This window comes from Bombus fervidus, unplaced genomic scaffold (assembly GCF_041682495.2).
Source record: "Bombus fervidus isolate BK054 unplaced genomic scaffold, iyBomFerv1 scaffold0144, whole genome shotgun sequence".
NCBI classification, from domain to species: Eukaryota; Metazoa; Arthropoda; class Insecta; order Hymenoptera; family Apidae; genus Bombus; species Bombus fervidus.
Window position 1 is genome coordinate 12,501 of NW_027212705.1, and position 13,618 is coordinate 26,118.

At 44.0% G+C, this 13,618-nt stretch overlaps 2 non-coding genes across 2 annotated transcripts; both read left to right on the top strand.

Moving 5' to 3' along the window:
• The first annotated feature begins 6,986 nt into the window (after positions 1-6,986).
• On the top strand, positions 6,987-8,911 carry LOC139997697 (small subunit ribosomal RNA). The gene has a single exon (XR_011803041.1). It is a non-coding gene; the product is annotated as a small subunit ribosomal RNA (ribosomal RNA).
• A 2,833-nt stretch (positions 8,912-11,744) lies between these two features.
• On the top strand, positions 11,745-11,899 carry LOC139997695 (5.8S ribosomal RNA). The gene has a single exon (XR_011803039.1). It is a non-coding gene; the product is annotated as a 5.8S ribosomal RNA (ribosomal RNA).
• Positions 11,900-13,618: the final 1,719 nt, after the last annotated feature.

The window sequence follows — 13,618 nt, forward strand, 5'->3', positions numbered from 1 at the left end:
CCGGCAAAAGCAATACGCCGCTGGACTTTGAATTTTTATATGCCAGCGAAAGCAATACGCCGCTGGACTTTGAATTTTTTTATATGCCGGCAAAAGCAATACGCCGCTGGACTTTGAATTTTTATATGCCAGCGAAAGCAATACGCCGCTGGACTTTGAATTTTTTAAGTATGCTTGAAAAAGCAATACGCCGCTGGACTTTGAATTTTTATATGCCAGCGAAAGCAATACGCCGCTGGACTTTGAATTTTTTTATATGCCGGCAAAAGCAATACGCCGCTGGACTTTGAATTTTTATATGCCAGCGAAAGCAATACGCCGCTGGACTTTGAATTTTCATATGCCAGCGAAAGCAATACGCCGCTGGACTTTGAATTTTTATATGCCGGCGAAAGCAATACGCCGCTGGACTTTGAATTTTTATATGCCAGCGAAAGCAATACGCCGCTGGACTTTGAATTTTTATATGCCGGCGAAAGCAATACGCCGCTGGACTTTGAATTTTTATATGCCAGCGAAAGCAATACGCCGCTGGACTTTGAATTTTTTAAGTATGCTTGAAAAAGCAATACGCCGCTGGACTTTGTCGCGTGCGCTTGAAAAAGGAATTTCGCTGCGTACGGCCTTAGATGGTCGTACGTAGCGATTTTTTTTCCTTTAAATCAATTTTCGTCGAGTGCGATTCAAAAGCAATACGCCGCTGGACTTTGTCGTTTTCAAGCAAAAACCAATACTCCGCTGGAATCGACAATTTAATTCCAAACACAATTTCGCTACGTACGGCCGTCGATGCGAACGATGGTCGTACGTAGCGATTTTTTTTTCCTTTAAATCCAATAGAGATAACGTCTCGAGGGCGTGCCCGGGCGCCACTCCCCCCCCCCCAACCCCCCGCATCGCGGGTCAGCGCCGGGGTACGTACGATATTCTTAAGGTACGTACGTACGTACGAAAATACGACGACGTAATTCGCAAGGGCGAGACGCGCGCTCGCTCCTCTTTTACTTTTCGTTCTCTCGTTTTTTCCTTCTTTCACCATCGACCAAACCGCTCTCGATCGATCCAAGAAACGAGACGAAAGTAACGAAAAATTAACGTAACGAAAATATACCGTGGACGTACGAAGTAACGGTCGCGATCGTTGCTCGCTCGCTGCGCTCGCTCGAACTTATACTAGCCCAACCCAAAACCGATCCCGCGAGTTTCTCCGATTTCAAGAGAAATCGAGGAACGAACGCGAAAAAGGGATTGGTTTTGGGTTGGGCTAGTTTTTTTTTCGAGCGAGCGCAGCGAGCGAGCAACGCTCGAGAGCCCGTCTGACTTTGAAAAATTTTCGTACCGAACGGTTATTTCCAGTTATTTCGCTTAAAAGCGTTGTGATGCGTATATATTTTTACATAAATGGGAATATCATGTATTCCTACGTCGGGATTAAGCGTTTATTTCGTCCCGAGAACGTTAAAAAAAAATTTTTAATCGAACCGTTTTTTCGAATTTTTTCGCTTAAAAGCGTTACAAGGTGCTAATATTTGTGCATAAATCGCTTTAGAATGACGTTTTACATCGGGATTAAGCGTTTATTTCGTCGCTGGAAAGTTATATAAAAAAAGTATGATCGCGCCCGGGACGTTGGAACTTAGTCGCATTCTCGACCGGTACGTAGGGACTTAGAAAAATTTTCGACCGAAAAGTTATTTCGAGTTATTTCGCTTAAAAGCGTTATAAGGTATGAATATTTTTATAGAAATCGTTATGGTTCGACGAATTCTAGTCGACTGTAACGATTTCGTTTTATTTTTTTAAAAAATTGCCCCCTCCGGACCGACATGACCGGGCGGTTGGCACTTCGTCGATCCCCCGGCCGGTACGTAGGGACTTAGAAAAATTCCGGTCCAAAAAGTTATTTCGAGTTATCTCGCTAAAAAGCGTTACGAGGTATGAATATTTTTATATAAATGGCAATATTATGTATTTCTACGTCGGGATTAAGCGTTTATTTCGTCCCGAGAACTTTAAAAAAAATTTTTTAATCGAACCGTTTTTTCGAATTTTTTCGCTTAAAAGCGTTACAAGGTACGAATATTCTTGCATAAATCGCTTTAGAATGACGTTTTACGTCGGGATTAAGCGTTTATTTCGTCGCTGGAAAGTTATATAAAAAAAGTATGATCGCGCCCGGGACGTTGGAACTTAGTCGCATTCTCGACCGGTACGTTGGGACTTAGAAAAATTTCGGACCGAAAAGTTTTTTCGAGTTATTTCGTTAAAAAGCGTTACGAGGTATGAATATTTTTATAGAAATCGTTATGGTTCGACGAATTCTAGTCGAACGTAACGATTTCGTTTTATTTTTTTAAAAAATTGCCCCCTCCGGACCGACATGACCGGGCGGTTGGCACTTCGTCGATCCCCCGGCCGGGACGTAGGGACTTAGAAAAATTCCGGACCGAAAAGTTATTTCGAGTTATCTCGCTTAAAAGCGTTATGATGCGTATATATTTTTACATAAATAGCAATATTACGTATTTCTACGTCGGGATTAAGCGTTTATTTCGTCCCGACAACGTTAAAAAAAAATTTTTAATCGAACCGTTTTTTCGAATTTTTTCGCTTAAAAGCGTTATAAGGTGCGAATATTCTTGCATAAATCGCTTTAAAATGACGTTTTACATCGGGATTAAGCGTTTATTTCGTCCCCGAAAGGTGCCGTAAAAAATTTACGATCGCGCCCGAGACGTTGGAACTTAGTCGCATTCTCGAGCGGTACGTTGGGACTTAGAAAAATTTCGGACCGAAACGTTATTTCGAGTTATTTCGCTTAAAAGCGTTACGAGGTATGAATATTTTTATAGAAATCGTTATGGTTCGACGAATTCTAGTCGAACGTAACGATTTCGTTTTATTTTTTTAAAAAATTGCCCCCTCCGGACCGACATGACCGGGAGGTTGGCACTTCGTCGATCCCCCGGCCGGTACGTAGGGACTTAGAAAAATTTCGGACCGAAAAGTTATTTCGAGTTATCTCGCTTAAAAGCGTTACGAGGTATGAATATTTTTATATAAATGGGAATATTATGTATTTCTACGTCGGGATTAAGCGTTTATTTCGTCCCGAGAACTTTAAAAAAAATTTTTTAATCGAACCGTTTTTTCGAATTTTTTCGCTTAAAAGCGTTACAAGGTGCTAATATTTGTGCATAAATCGCTTTAAAATGACGTTTTACATCGGGATTAAGCGTTTATTTCGTCGCTGGAAAGTTATATAAAAAAAGTACGATCGCGCCCGGGACGTTGGAACTTAGTCGCATTCTCGAGCGGTACGTAGGGACTTAGAAAAATTTCGGACCGAAAAGTTTTTTCGAGTTATTTCGTTAAAAAGCGTTATGAGGTACGAATATTTTTATATAAATGGGAATGTTATTAAGTTTTACGTCGGGATTAAACGTTTATTTGGTCCCGAAAACGTTAAAAAAAAATAGTGGACCGACGCGACTCGGCCCGTCGGACTTTGTCATACTCTCCACCGGTACGTAGGGACTTAGAAAAATTTTCGACCGAAAAGTTTTTTCGAGTTATTTCGCTTAAAAGTGTTATAAGGTATGAATATTTTTATATAAATCGCTATATTATTATATTTTACGTCGGGATTAAACGTTTATTTGGTCCCGAAAACGTTAAAGAAAAATAGTGGACCGACGCGACTCGGCCCGTCGGACTTGGTCATACTCTCCACCGGTACGTAGGGACTTAGAAAAATTTTCGACCGAAAAGTTTTTTCGAGTTATTTCGCTTAAAAGTGTTATAAGGTATGAATATTTTTATATAAATCGCTATATTATTATATTTTACGTCGGGATTAAACGTTTATTTGGTCCCGAAAACGTTAAAAAAAAATAGTGGACCGACGCGACTCGGCCCGTCGGACTTGGTCATACTCTCCACCGGTACGTAGGGACTTAGAAAAATTTTCGACCGAAAAGTTTTTTCGAGTTATTTCGCTTAAAAGTGTTATAAGGTATGAATATTTTTATATAAATCGCTATATTATTATATTTTACGTCGGGATTAAACGTTTATTTGGTCCCGAAAACGTTAAAAAAAAATAGTGGACCGACGCGACTCGGCCCGTCGGACTTGGTCATACTCTCCACCGGTACGTAGGGACTTAGAAAAATTTTCGACCGAAAAGTTTTTTCGAGTTATTTCGTTAAAAAGCGTTATAAGGTACGAATATTTTTATATAAATCGCTATATTATTATATTTTACGTCGGGATTAAACGTTTATTTGGTCCCGAAAACGTTAAAGAAAAATAGTGGACCGACGCGACTCGGCCCGTCGGACTTGGTCATACTCTCCACCGGTACGTAGGGACTTAGAAAAATTTTCGACCGAAAAGTTTTTTCGAGTTATTTCGTTAAAAAGCGTTATAAGGTACGAATATTTTTATATAAATCGCTATATTATTATATTTTACGTCGGGATTAAACGTTTATTTGGTCCCGAAAACGTTAAAAAAAAATAGTGGACCGACGCGACTCGGCCCGTCGGACTTGGTCATACTCTCCACCGGTACGTAGGGACTTAGAAAAATTTTCGACCGAAAAGTTTTTTCGAGTTATTTCGTTAAAAAGCGTTATGAGGTATTAATATTTTTATATAAATCGTTGTATTATTATATTTTACGTCGGGATTAAACGTTTATTTGGTCCCGAAAACGTTAAAAAAAAATTTTTTATTCGAAAGGTTTTTTTGAATTATTTCGCTTAAAAGCGTTATAAGGTGCGAATATTCTTGCATAAATCGCTTTAAAATGACGTTTTACATCGGGATTAAGCATTTATTTCGTCGCTGAAAAGTTATATAAAAAAAGTATGATCGCGCCCGGGACGTTGGAACTTAGTCGCATTCTCGAGCGGTACGTAGGGACTTAGAAAAATTTCGGACCGAAAAGTTTTTTCGAGTTATTTCGTTAAAAAGCGTTATGAGGTATGAATATTTTTATATAAATCGCTATATTATTGTATTTTACGTCGGGATTAAACGTTTATTTCGTCCGTGGAAGGTTAAAAAAAAACGGACGGATACGACCGGGCCTTTGGAACTTTGTCTCATTCTGGACCGGTACGTTGGGACTTAGAAAAATTTCGGCCGGCGGAAAAGTCCGAAATACTTATTTCGAGTTATTTCGTTAAAAAGCGTTATAAGGTATAAATATTTTTGCGGAAACGGTTATATCTCTATTAAATACAACTGGATTAAACGTTTTTTCGAATTTTTTAAAAAATTTGTGTTCGACGAACTGACACGACTGCGATATTTGTTTAATTATTTCGTTAATTAACGTTGCAAGGTATATATTTTTTTGCATATTTCTCGTTGTTTCAACGTGTTCTAATCGATTAAGAACGTGGTTTTTGTCCGTATTCGTTAAAAGAGGTGGTTTACTGATGCGATTTTGAAAAAAAAAAAAAAAATTAAATTTTTCGATAAAAACTCGTTTAAAATATTAAAATAAGCGGTGCGTTAAAATATCTCGACGATAGGACGTTTTATAAGGGTACTTTATTGGAACAAAGTGGTCGAGCGTTTCAGAGACTAAGTCCGACGGTACGTTGGGACTTAGAAAAATTTCGGCCGGCGGAAAAGTCCGAAAAGCTTATTTCGAGTTATTTCGTTAAAAAGCGTTATAAGGTATAAATATTTTTGCAGAAACGGTTATATCTCTATTAAATACAACTGGATTAAACGTTTTTTTCGAATTTTTTAAAAAATTAGTGTCCGTCGAACTGACACGACTGCGATATTTGTTTAATTTTTTCGTTAATTAACGTTGCAAGGTATATATTTTTTTGCATATTTCTCGTTGTTTTAACGTGTTCTAATCGATTAAGAACGTGGTTTTTGTCCGTATTCGTTAAAAGAGGTGGTTTACTGATGCGATTTTGAAAAAAAAAAAAAAATTAAATTTTTCGATAAAAACTCGTTTGAAATATTAAAATAAGCGGTGCGTTAAAATATCTCGACGATAGGATGTTTTCTAAGGGTAGTTTATTCGAAAAAAGTGGTCGAGCGTTTCAGAGACTAAGTCCGACGGTACGCTCTAACGGAGGTTTTACATGGTAAGCGCCCGGCCGCTGGCCCGGCCGGCGCCGACCGTCCGGCCGGCGCTTTGGTATCTATAAGAGACACGTCGAGTCGGACGGTCCGGACGGAACAGCGTCGAGCGCGTGGCTATTCTACGGCCTCGGTTGAGAATTCAGTCACCGCTCCTCGAGTCTTAGTGAACTTTTTTACTATTTCTCGACTGTTCCTTCGTTCTCGTATCGACTCTTTCTCTACACTGCTGCGCCGCGGGTCGCTGTCCTGGACGTAATGACCAAATAACGTGGCAAGGTTCCCCTTAGTCGGGAAGCTGGATCCTGTATGCTCGCACTAACTTTAAAAAAAGTTAGGGCAGTGTGCTTGTTACTAACTGAGTATCAATTCATGCTGGTTCGGCAGAGACCGTTCCAAAACTTATGTTATAGCGTACGCAGTACGTTTTAAACATACGAAAGGCTAATGGGGAGCGTACTACCTTTTAGGAAGTGCGTTCTTTCTGATTGGAGAATATCAAAAGAACGAACGAATATGTTTCTTACGAGGACGGTACGTTCAGCATGCAGTTTACGTGCTTTTTACCGCTAAGGCATATTCGTTCAACCAACAAACCATTCTTACAGAATGATCCTATGAACAGAATGATCTTAAAATATTCCACACAAACAATCAAACGAACGAAAGAAAGTAAAGAGAGAGTGGCGAAATGAGAGAGAGTAGTGGCGTTCGACGTTACAACGGGAATTAAAAGGGTGTCGTCGAACGTTCACTAAGAACGAAAAGTCTCGTCGTACGGTGTTACGGACCCACCTACGACACTCTGAGGCTATTTTAAAAAGAGAGTCTTTTGACTCTAATATATAATATATATATAAAATACAAAGTTCCCTGGTTGATCCTGCCAGTAGTCATATGCTTGTCTCAAAGATTAAGCCATGCATGTCTCAGTACATGCCGCATTAAGGTGAAACCGCGAATGGCTCATTAAATCAGTTATGGTTTCTTAGATCATACTTAAACTTACTTGGATAACTGTGGTAATTCTAGAGCTAATACATGCAAACAGATTCGTACCAGAGATGGTACGAATGCTTTTATTAGATCAAAACCAATCGGTGGCGGATGGCTCGTCCGTTCGTCCATCGTTTGTTTTGGTGACTCTGAATAACTTTGTGCTGATCGCATGGTCATCTAGCACCGGCGACGCATCTTTCAAATGTCTGCCTTATCAACTGTCGATGGTAGGTTCTGCGCCTACCATGGTTGTAACGGGTAACGGGGAATCAGGGTTCGATTCCGGAGAGGGAGCCTGAGAAACAGCTACCACATCCAAGGAAGGCAGCAGGCGCGCAAATTACCCACTCCCGGCACGGGGAGGTAGTGACGAAAAATAACGATACGGGACTCATCCGAGGCCCCGTAATCGGAATGAGTACACTTTAAATCCTTTAACGAGGACCAATTGGAGGGCAAGTCTGGTGCCAGCAGCCGCGGTAATTCCAGCTCCAATAGCGTATATTAAAGTTGTTGCGGTTAAAAAGCTCGTAGTTGAATCTGTGTGTCACAGTGTCGGTTCACCGCTCGCGGTGTTTAACTGGCATTATGTGGTACGTCCTATCGGTGGGCTTAGCTCCTCGCGGGGCGGTCCAACTAATATCCCATCGCGGTGCTCTTCACTGAGTGTCGAGGTGGGCCGATACGTTTACTTTGAACAAATTAGAGTGCTTAAAGCAGGCTACCTTCGCCTGAATACTGTGTGCATGGAATAATGGAATAGGACCTCGGTTCTATTTTGTTGGTTTTCGGAGCCCCGAGGTAATGATTAATAGGGACAGATGGGGGCATTCGTATTGCGACGTTAGAGGTGAAATTCTTGGATCGTCGCAAGACGGACAGAAGCGAAAGCATTTGCCAAAAATGTTTTCATTAATCAAGAACGAAAGTTAGAGGTTCGAAGGCGATCAGATACCGCCCTAGTTCTAACCATAAACGATGCCAGCCAGCGATCCGCCGAAGTTCCTCCGATGACTCGGCGGGCAGCTTCCGGGAAACCAAAGCTTTTGGGTTCCGGGGGAAGTATGGTTGCAAAGCTGAAACTTAAAGGAATTGACGGAAGGGCACCACCAGGAGTGGAGCCTGCGGCTTAATTTGACTCAACACGGGAAACCTCACCAGGCCCGGACACCGGAAGGATTGACAGATTGATAGCTCTTTCTTGATTCGGTGGGTGGTGGTGCATGGCCGTTCTTAGTTGGTGGAGCGATTTGTCTGGTTAATTCCGATAACGAACGAGACTCTAGCCTGCTAAATAGACGTAAATTATGGTATCTCGAAGGCCCCCGGCTTCGGTCGGCGGGTTTTTACTACCAACGTACAAACAAATCTTCTTAGAGGAACAGGCGGCTTCTAGCCGCACGAGATTGAGCAATAACAGGTCTGTGATGCCCTTAGATGTTCTGGGCCGCACGCGCGCTACACTGAAGGAATCAGCGTGTTTTCCCTGGCCGAAAGGCCCGGGTAACCCGCTGAACCTCCTTCGTGCTAGGGATTGGGGCTTGCAATTATTCCCCATGAACGAGGAATTCCCAGTAAGCGCGAGTCATAAGCTCGCGTTGATTACGTCCCTGCCCTTTGTACACACCGCCCGTCGCTACTACCGATTGAATGATTTAGTGAGGGTCTTCGGACTGGTGCGCGGCCAATGTGATAAGCATTGCCGATGTTACCGGGAAGATGACCAAACTTGATCATTTAGAGGAAGTAAAAGTCGTAACAAGGTTTCCGTAGGTGAACCTGCGGAAGGATCATTAACGAAAAATACAAAAACACAAAGAATATATTTGACTTGAACACTGTATAATAAAATATATATAATATCGTCGGTAAGGAGCCGTACTCCTCCTATATCGACACAAAGTATATACGACGTATTAACAAGCTATATACTTTGACAAAAGCCAAATTTTTTACAATAAGGAGGTGGGAGACGCTCCAGTTACGAAACTATACGAAGAGTGTGGCACTCTCTCTCGATCATCGGGATGAAGAGATATACTTTTACACGAATAATTCGAGGCGCCTGCGTGAGGTCGTACACAGAAAGACCCGCCGTCTCCGAATAATATTATAACAAACGAAAAACTTAAAAATATTCTCGAGGCGCCTGCGTGAGGTCGTAAACAGAAAGACCCGCCGTCTCCGAATAATATAACACACGGAAAACTTAAAAAGATTCTCGAGGCGCTTGCGTGAGGTCGTACACAGAAAGACCCGCCGTCTCCGAATCCTATAACACGAAACCGCTACTATTAATAATAATAATAATAATAATAATAACGATATGTGAGGGAACTTGAGCTGAACACATATCGAAAAAACTAAAAGTTACAGTGGAAACCACGTGTAATGAGAAATGCGATCGAGGCGCCTGCGTGAGGTCGTACACAGAAAGACCCGCCGTCACGATCTCGTATTTCGTATTTGCATCGTGGAAATCCAACGAACGAACAATATAATATATAAACTAAAATCTCTAAAGTGCCTCGTGTCGGAGAGATCACTGCTCACACCTCTTCTATATTTCGTAGTTGCGTTGCGTAGGCCTCACCTCCTAGCAACGGGACATAAGGAAGACTGCTCTTTGGGATCGAACGAAGCGTCTATAACGAGTCGTCGACGAGAGCGAAAGAACGCGAATAGCGAGCCGCAGAAAAATAGGATACCGAATTATATATCTTCGAAGGTTCTCTTCGAAGATCCATGGATACCTATATCTGCGCGTCTCCAGCTATCTCGCGCGTCTCTCCAAACTCTCGTCGTTCCTCGAAACGTGCTTCCTACCCAAAGGGCGTTCGTTCTTCCTATGTCGTTTCGTTGTCGTTCGTTTCAACGGCGAACGATATACGATGTTCGACAAAACGAAACCACGTTGTACGTTCGTACTCGTGGATCGGGTAACCTAGAACGAAAACGCATTGCGTGGATGTTGGCCCGAAAAGATATATACCAGTGCGAGTGATGGTAAAGAGTATAACGATTCTTAACTAGACGAAGTTGGTTCGGAGGGGACCGCCGGCCGTCTCTCTATCCTCGCGAGTCTAATGCCTCGTTCCGTCGCTAGAGTTTTTCAAACTCTGCTTCTGGCTATCGGGAAGAATAGACCGCGCGCGAGGAAGAGGAACGACGACCGTGCGCGTCCCATCGATTTTTTTTTATTTTTACCTGAACCACCGAAGTCGATTCAGAGGGGACCGCCGGCCGTCTCTCTATCCTCGTTGTCGTGAGTCATATGCCTCGTTCCGTCGCTAGAGTTTTTCAAACTCTGCTTCTGGCTATCGGGAAGAAACGACCGCGCGAGGAAGACGACGACGACGACCGTGCGCGTCCCATCGAATTTTTTTTTATTTTTACCTGATCGACGGAAGTTTCGTCCGGTTCGTCTCTTTTACCATCGTCTCGTCGACCCGTTCAGAGGGGACCGCCTGTCCATATCCTCGTTGTCGTGAGTCATATGCCTCGTTCCGTCGCTAGAGTTTTTCAAACTCTGCTTCTGGCTATCGGGAAGAAACGACCGCGCGAGGCCGATGGCTGCGAGTCCCATCGAATTTTTTTTAAACGCACGCACACACATACACCTGAACGGAGATGCGTTCCTTTTCGTCGCGATTTTTCGCGCTTTAGTCGTCGTTGTCGCCATCCGTTCGGAGGGGACCGCCGGCCGTCTCTCTATCCTCGTTGTCGAGAGTCTAATGCCTCGTTCCGTCGCTAGAGTTTTTCAAACTCTGCTTCTGGCTATCGGGAAGAAAAGACCGCGCGAGGAAGAGGAAGGACGACCGTGCGCGTCCCTTTCGAATTTTTTTTTATTTTTACCTGAGCGACCAAAGTGGATTCAGAGGGGACCGCCGGCCGTCTCTCTATCTTCGTTGTCGCGAGTCTAATGCCTCGTTCCGTCGCTAGAGTTTTTCAAACTCTGCTTCTGGCTATCGGGAAGAATAGACCGCGCGCGAGGAAGAGGAAGGACGACCGTGCGCGTCCCATCGATTTTTTTTATTTTTACCTGAACCACCGAAGTCGATTCAGAGGGGACCGCCGGCCGTGTCTGTATCCTCGTTGTCGAGAGTCTAATGCCTCGTTCCGTCGCTAGAGTTTTTCAAACTCTGCTTCTGGCTATCGGGAAGAAACGACCGCGCGAGGAAGACTACGACCGTGCGCGTCCCATCGATTTTTTTTTACCCGAACGATGGAGATGCATATCGGCTGTTTGCTTCGAATAACTGGACGAGAGGAACGAACATATATATATATCATGGGCTAGCCACCGTGCGCTTTCTTCGCGAGATCGTGTGCTGTACAGAGGATTCAGAATCGGGTGTTATATCCCCGTCGTTTCCTGACGAACGGAGCTTCGATCTCGTTGGTTGTTATATATTATAATGCACTTTACGCCGGTCGGCGGGCTGCGTGTGTCGTCGCGCAGTCCGTCCGATTTCGTTTTCGAACGTATTTTCGTGTCGTCAATCATATGGCGACTTCCGCGCGTTCGATTCCCGTTGGTCGGACGTTTGTCGGATATCGGCTTCTTTCGAACCGAGAATAAGAGTACAAAAACCTGAGTACACAAACAAAAATCCATGCATAAACGATTACCCTGAACGGTGGATCACTTGGCTCGTGGGTCGATGAAGAACGCAGCTAATTGCGCGTCAACGTGTGAACTGCAGGACACATGAACATCGACATTTCGAACGCACATTGCGGTCCACGGATACAATTCCTGGACCACGCCTGGCTGAGGGTTGCTCACGTAAACCTAAGACTGCTTGCGTTGCGTATCGTTGCTCTCGGTCCGTATCTCTCTGTTCTTTCTTGCCTCGTCGACAGCCCGCCGTCGTTCGTTTTATCTTTAAACGAACGTTTCTGAGTCGGAGGACGAGCGCCAAGCAAAAGAATACGAATTAAAGAGCGGTCGAGGGCTCGTACGCGACGTACGAGCGATTGTTGGACGTTCGTCGGCGTTCGTCGCTGGATCGTGTGGAGACCGGCGTACGCATGCTCTCGATACAAATATATATGAAAAATCTATCGCGTTCACGGGAGACTCGCAAAACTACCTCCGTCTCTTCTCTGTCCCTTCTTGGCTTGACAACCCGCCGTCGTTCGTGTTTTACGAACGTTTCTGAGTCGGACGAAGCGCAAGAAGAAGGATACGAATTAAAAGAGCGCGGAGAGAACCGTCGTCGTCGACGCGGTTATCGAGATACACAGAGCGAGTTTTCTTCGTGGCCGATTTTTTTTTTCTTTTTGTATCAGCCTCTGCTACGTTTTGTTAGTCTTCGATAAGCACGAATGACCGCGCCCCCGACGTCGTCTTAAATGAATTTTTGGCGAGACTGAGAGAAAGCAAAAATATTTTTGAACAAAGTCAGTCGAGAGAGGAGAGAAAAGAGAACCAAGATATTAAAACCTAAACCTAAACTTGGTGGCGTAACGAAAAACTGTGTGCCTTAAAGAAACACAACCGTCTTTTCATCAAGATGTTTTTACTCGTACAGCCCCAGGGATCGAATACCCACTCCGTCTGTTCGTGCGGCAGAGATGTATTCTGCAGGCGCGAGACGACTGACGAGAAGACAACGAGGACCGTCGCATCGATGGGTCGTCGTTGCGTTTTTCATCCTCTGTGCTTTTTTCTGTTCTTCGCGAACCCAGAGAAAGCCGTAGATCCGGGAACGGACACACGAGATTTCTTCGAACGCTGATGACTTAGGGAGATGATCCCCAGCGTTGCGCGGAGATCGGAGAGTACGCGTACATGTATCGGGACGAATTTTTCCCCGTCGGTCGCGTATCTCTCTGCCCGCGCGCCTGGCCCAAAGCCACGTTCGTCGGAAATCAACGAAAAGTGTGTTACGATCTAGCGTGCGTCTACGATCGGCTATATTTAAGGGTGACGAAGAAGAGAAAAGCTCACGGTGTTGCGCAACGTTTCTGTACTCGATTTTAAGATGTGCATGTGAGTCCGTTACAAAGTTGTTCGGATCGTCGAAAATAGTCGTTTTCGTCGTCGTGCGAAAGAGAATAATCTCTGACATTGGCACGGAGAGATCGCGCAGAGGAAGAGAACGATCCTCTTTGGCGAGGCTCGAGAAAGACTAACGAAACTTGATTAGAGACGAGGTATACACGCGCCGTACGTACGACGTACGCGCGTGTGATTTTTTTTTGCTTTAAGGCGATTCGGCGCTCCGAGTATTAGAGAAAAAGAGATCGTTGGTCATCCCATGTCTCTTCGTCGTCTATCGCTGGACCGCGCATCCTAACGTATCGCCGGTCGTCCAGTCCCCGAGTAATAAATTCACCCCGTTGTGTACGTCTCGCGCTCGCTTTTCCACTTGCGTGAGTTCCCGTGCGTTTTCGTCGTTGGTACAGAGCAAAGAAACCGATATGTTATATACATGTCGCGTGTTCGATCTCTGTGCCAGCAATAACAGGCGAAAACAAGGAACCGCTGGAATCGT